The sequence below is a fragment of the Triticum dicoccoides genome, chromosome 3B (assembly GCF_002162155.2).
Source record: "Triticum dicoccoides isolate Atlit2015 ecotype Zavitan chromosome 3B, WEW_v2.0, whole genome shotgun sequence".
NCBI classification, from domain to species: domain Eukaryota; kingdom Viridiplantae; phylum Streptophyta; class Magnoliopsida; order Poales; family Poaceae; genus Triticum; species Triticum dicoccoides.
In genome coordinates, this window is record NC_041385.1 from 12,131,888 (window position 1) to 12,137,753 (window position 5,866).

Below are 5,866 nucleotides of genomic sequence, written 5' to 3' on the forward strand. Positions count from 1 at the left end.
ACTACTCCGCGGCCTCCGCGTACAGGGCGCAGTTTTTGGGTTTGGTCATCTCCCCCATGGACCGCATGGTTTGGAAGGTTTGGGCCCCTCCGAAAGTCAAGTTCTTTGCTTAGCTCGCGCTTCAAGATAGGATCTGGACTGCAGACAGAGGCGAGGCTGGCCAAACTGTGGCCCTTGTCCCTTGTGTAGAGGGGTGCAGGAATGCGGTCCCCATCTATTCTTCAGATGCCGCTTCACCCTCAGGCTCTAGAACGTGGTGATTCAGAAGCTCTGCATCCACGACGTGGACACGTCCGCATGACACTTGTACGACTCCATCAAGGAATGGTGGGCGAGTTTGAGCGCCGAGGGCACCGCCAACCGAAAAGCGAAGGCTTCGATAACCATGTTGGTTTCATGGGTGATCTGGAATGAGCGTAATGCAAGGGTGTTTAGACACAAGAGTGCCCCTCCACATGTCTTGCTAAACAATGTGATCGAAGAGTCCAACCTTTGGTTTAAGCCGGGGCGAAAAATTTAGGGTCTTTCTTATTGCGAGAGTAATTGCCATGCCGTTTCTTGGCACTGTGTTGTAACAAACTCTTTCTCCTCCTCATTTAATATATGAGGCAAATCTTTTGCCTCTGTTTCAAAAAAAAAGAAAGATTAAGAGCAACAGGAAACCATGCATGGGGTGGGTGTATTGGTTGAGAATAAAATGCAGAGGCAGTTCGCACTAGTACATGTGCTTTGTTATGAACAAGACCATCATCATAGGACAGGATACATAGAAGTCAACAAGAAGATATCACACACACATAAACAAGTAGTATGTTACCCCTTCAATTAAAATATTAGATTGTTTGGATCTCTGGCTTGATCCATTTGAGAATAGGGATCAGAATAGCAAAAACAAAGAATAGGGATCAGAATTAGTTGACCGCGAATTTACAAGAGTACCTTTTTAAAGTAACTTTTAGAATAGGGATCTAGTTTTAGTATAAAATGGCTAAAAGTTATGGACCCAAAATATGATCGTCATTGTATGCATGTGCCTTCACAAATGCATTTGTGATAGCAAGTTATGTCACGAGCATTTTGATAAGTTAGACAATGATGAGTATGTGCAACCTTCATTACCATTTACAGGTGCTAACGTGAGATGATAGCAAGTTATCTCTATCACTAGCAGATGATGGCGTCATGGCTGCTACACGTGAGGCTATTGCCGTCAATCTTACACCTTAAGATTAGTCCTTTTATTTGCATTTCCCCTTTCGTTACAAAGGTAACTTTAGAACCTTCTTAAATTTGTAATGTTAGGATTTTATGATATTCGTAGGTCGATTATGTGTCCATATTCGATGTGAAAGGTTCGAACAAAAAGGTGTTAGGGGCGACGGCCCAGGGCCCAGGCCTGGGTGGGGGCCCATGATGTAGTATACATAAATAGTATATAGCCCAGCAAAAAAATAGTAGGTAATAAAAAATATTCCGAGAGAAACGAAACGAGATCAGTTCGTCACGCCAGACGATGGCAGCTCGTTTCGCTAATTCGCTCGTGCCTTCGTCGCTCGTCGGTTCGTCTTCGTCGTTCATCCTCTCGTCGATCGTCAACCTATCGCTCGGCAGAACGCCGCCGGTTGTCGTTGCTGGGCGTGCCGCGCGGTAGTTTTGCAGCCCGGCCATCCCCCATCCGGCACGACGGCAATACTTTATACGTATGTGAGCTGTGAGCGCACCACAATACCATGTTCCTGATCCATCCCCCAATTCCAATTTCAATAGTTTCTTTTATTCTTTAGTACGTATTCAACTATTCAATTATTCATCCCTGATTCATCCTCTAATTTCAGTGTACACGAAGTTTCAAAATTTTAATGTATAATTTTCCAATTCAATTTTTCACAGTACCTATTCAAACATCCTGTTTTTTTTTTCCAATGAAGTATTGTTGTTTCTCCGCAAAAAAGAAGTATTATTGATGTCGATGGAGCCAGTCAAATTTGGTATTTATTTGAAAATTCTGTCATGCTAGTTTTATTTTGTTATGTTTTTAGCATTTTTGTCGTAATATGACGTTGTCCAACAATTATTATAGTCAACTTTCAAACTAAAATGTGTGGTGGTCATAGGACATTTGCATAGGGCCTCCCGAAACACAATGAGGGGTGGGTACATAGAGTGGGGAGGGTCGATGGTGGCAGCCAGCAGGGATGGTGGTCGCGGTGTGAGTCGCCCTGGTGGAGAAAGCGACACGGTGATGGGTGTATTCTTTCCCGATCATGGCTCCTGTCTATTCTTGTGGGATGATTTTTCTCCATCATACTAACTAGTACTCCCTCCGTTAAAAACGTTCTTATATTATGACATAGAGGGAGTAGTTGTCGTTTTCCACCCGGATCATACTATTTTTTTATGAATTAAAACGAGATTTTATTCATTAGCAATGACCAATATATCGTTTGTGAGAAGCGTTACAATTTCACTAATAGGCTCCTCAAACCAATCCGAAGTCGAAAAAAATCTAGCTAATCTAGCAAGTTCATGTGCTACTTTATTAGCCTCTCTATTACAATCTTCGAATTTAGTCATGATAAAATCACAAGCATAGTGATAGCAGTCATCGAAGATTGCCGCCGCCGCTCCCGCTGACTGTCCTCCGGCCTGCATGGTCTCAATCACCTCCAGGTTGTCAGAGTTGATGATTAGGCGATTACATCCTGCCCTTTGCGCTAAATTTAGGCCAAATTTGAGAGCTAAGGCCTCCGCCATGAGAACATCCGCGCAGTGGTCTATCTTTCCATTCCCTCCTGCAATACACCTACCTTTGTCGTCTCTCAATACTGCCCCCATCGTACCCTCCAGCAAGTCATGATCAAAAGAGGCGTCAACATTGAATTTCACAAATCCCCTAGGAGGAAATTGCCAGCCCCCCTTTTTCATGGACACCTTTAAAGATGATGCATTTACAAAATTATATGTAAGAGCTATGATCCCCATTGAGATCTGAGTTGCATTTTGAGTTAATTCCTGGTGCACTAATTTCCGTCTTTCCCACCATAGATACCAAACTGAGATAGCTATCATTTCTCTAACATTTTCGTGGCGCATAATGCGCAGGACTTGATCTGGAAGGAGTAATAGGTATTCCAATGTTGCCCCTCCAGCACGATCAATCTCACAAGCTCTCTCAATAATCATATCCAACCCTAGCCTTTTCCAAACCTCCTTCGCTTTTCTACATAGGAAGAACAAGTGCTTCGTATCTTCTACACCCTGAGAGCAGGTAGGGCAAGAGGGCGAGACCTTCATATGTCTATTAGTGAGTGTTGCCCGGCATGGGAGAGTGCCATGTAGTGTCCGCCATAATTTTTTTTGACTTTAGCCGGACAAGACAACTTCCATATCTGACACCATATAGGATTAGGTGTGCTCCGTCCCATCCCATTGGAATATTTTAGCTTGCTCCCATATTGATAGTTCCACTCCACTGAATAAGCAGACCGTACCGAAAACATACCATTTTTCGTATAACTCCAGGCAATAAAATCCGTCATATTATGTTGCAAAATTGGGATTGAAAGAATTCGTTGTACGTCAACGGTCCACATAGTTTGTCTAATCAGGTCCTCATCCCAATTATTGGAGACTGGGTCAATTAAATCTTCAACTTTTGATAACAAATGCCCCCCCCCCCTAGGTGTCATAATCTTCCTAGACGCACAATTTGGGATCCAGGCATCTTCCCAAATATTGATGTTATGTCCATCCCCCACTCGCCAAATATAACCTCGCTTAAGAGTAGTGATGCCTGCCATAATGCTTTGCCAGGTGAAGGAAGCACCATGCTTTGGCTTGGAGTTCAGCAAATCACCATTAGGATAGTACTTGGCCCTTAAAATAGTAGCACACAAGGAGTCAGGATTATCAAGGAGACGCCATGCCTGTTTTGCAAGCAGAGCCAGGTTGAAACAATGGATGTCAGGGAAACCCATTCCTCCTTGGTTTTTTGGTACACACATTTTCCACCAGGCCATCCAATGCATCCTCTTTTGGTTCTCCTCATCTCCCCACCAGAAATGCGCCATCGCGTCAATGATTCCTTTACAAATCTTTTTAGGAATTTTAAAGACCGACACTGCATAGGTGGGTATGGCTTGGATCACCGCCTTTAATAGGATCTCCTTCCCTCCTGCAGATAGTAATTTTTCCTTCCAACCACTGATTCTCTTAACAATACGTTCAATCAGAAAACTAAAGCAGTCTGTTTTATCAACACCCACATTTGCTGGTAAGCCCAAATATTTATCAGTGAGAGCCTCCATCATTATATTTAGCGTTGTACACAATTGTTCTCTAATCTCTACCTTTGTATTAGGGCTGAAGAAAATACCGGATTTTTCAACGCTTACCAGCTGTCCCGACGCCGCACAATATAAATCTAGTGCTGATTTCAGTGTTTCCGCATTATGTTGGTTGGCTTTCATTAAGATCAATGAGTCATCCGCGAAGAGAAGATTTGTGACTGGCGGGGCGTCTCTACAGACTTTAACACCTGATATGTTTCCATTCTCTTCAGCGTGCGAAAGCAAGGCATTCAATCCTTCTGTGCACAACAAAAAAAGGTATGGTGATAGCGGGTCCCCCTGTCTCAACCCTCTCGCGGGCTTAAATCTCTCACTTTCCTCATCATTGATCCTTACTTTGTATTCTACGGTTGAGACGCATTGCATAATCAATTTAACCCACTCACGACGAAAACCCAATTTCAACATGATCTCCTTCAAAAAAGTCCACTCAACTCTATCGTAGGCTTTGTGCATATCAAATTTTATAGCACACAAGCCCTCTCTACCCTCTCTTTTGTTTTTGATTGTGTGAAAACATTCGTATGCCACTAAAATATTATCCGTAATCAATCTACTTGGTACAAATGCACTCTGTGTTGGGCTAATAATTTCTGGCAAAAAAACCTTCAAACGAGAAGCAACCATTTTTGCAATTATTTTATATAGCACATTACATAAGCTGATCGGCCTAAATTGGGTTACCTTCTCAGGTGTATTAATTTTAGGAATCAACACGATCGCCGTATCATTCCAACCCTGCGGAATCGTACATGTGTTGATTGCTGTCATAACCTCCTCAATTAATTCTTCCCCCAGCATGGGCCAAAATCTTTTATAGAAGATAGCATGTAGACCATCTGGCCCTGAATCTTTCAAGTCCCCAATATTGAATAAAGCCTTGCGAACATCTTCCGCGGTATAAGGGGCAAGTAGAGCATCATTCATTTCGTTTGACACTCTCCTTCGCACAAGTGATAAAACATCTTGATTCGGGAGTTGAACTTCCGATGTAAAAAGCTTTGTAAAATATCCAGTAATGTGATTCATCAAATCCTTATCTGTTAACCAGTTTCCAGAATCGTCTAATAGTTTCTTTATATTATTTCTTTTTTTCCTGGCTGTGGCAGCATTATGAAAGAAAGACGTATTACGATCCCCGTGCATCAACCAATTTGCCCGTCCTCTTTGTAACCAGAATATTTCTTCTTGCTCTAAAATATTTTCAATTACCACAATAATTTCCTTCTGGCGACATCGAGATTCCGTATTCAATGGGCCACGCCTTAGTCTCTCCAACTCTTTTTTTAATTTTCTAATTCTCACCTTTGGTCCCTTTAGCGTTTCCCGGTCCCAAGTATGTAGATCGGCATGCACTGCTCTCGTACGGTCAGCAAGTGTGGGTCCAATACCTGCTAGCTTTGCTTTCTCCCAAGATGCCTTAACGATTTCAGTTACCGTCTCTTCCTTCAACCATCTCGCCTCAAATTGTTTAACACGCCCCTCTGGGCGTTTAAAGATTTTTTCCTCCCAATATT

General features: G+C 42.7%; 1 pseudogene; it reads right to left on the minus strand.

Annotated features, from left to right (window-relative positions):
* Positions 1 to 261: 261 nt before the first annotated feature.
* LOC119279072 lies at positions 262 to 4,976 on the minus strand (annotated as a pseudogene).
* Positions 4,977 to 5,866: the final 890 nt, after the last annotated feature.